Below are 211 nucleotides of genomic sequence, written 5' to 3'. Positions count from 1 at the left end.
AAAAGGTTGGGAACTACTGAACTAGAGTGAGCTTGAAGATCTATTAATACTATTGATATTGTGGTCACCCACATGTTTTAAAGTACACTCTACTCTACACCAAGTTACATAATTAAATGTTTGGGTTTATTGGCTTTGAAATGTAATATTATTGATGGCATTTTGTGCCACTAAAGTTAAACCTGAATAATGGCAGATGATTGGAATGGAG

Source organism: Morone saxatilis, unplaced genomic scaffold, assembly GCF_004916995.1.
Source record: "Morone saxatilis isolate NCDOM2014 unplaced genomic scaffold, NCSU_SB_2.0 Contig0, whole genome shotgun sequence".
Lineage (NCBI taxonomy): Eukaryota > Metazoa > Chordata > Actinopteri > Moronidae > Morone > Morone saxatilis.
The sequence above is the reverse complement of the archived record's forward strand: the minus strand, read 5'-3'. Positions refer to the sequence as shown.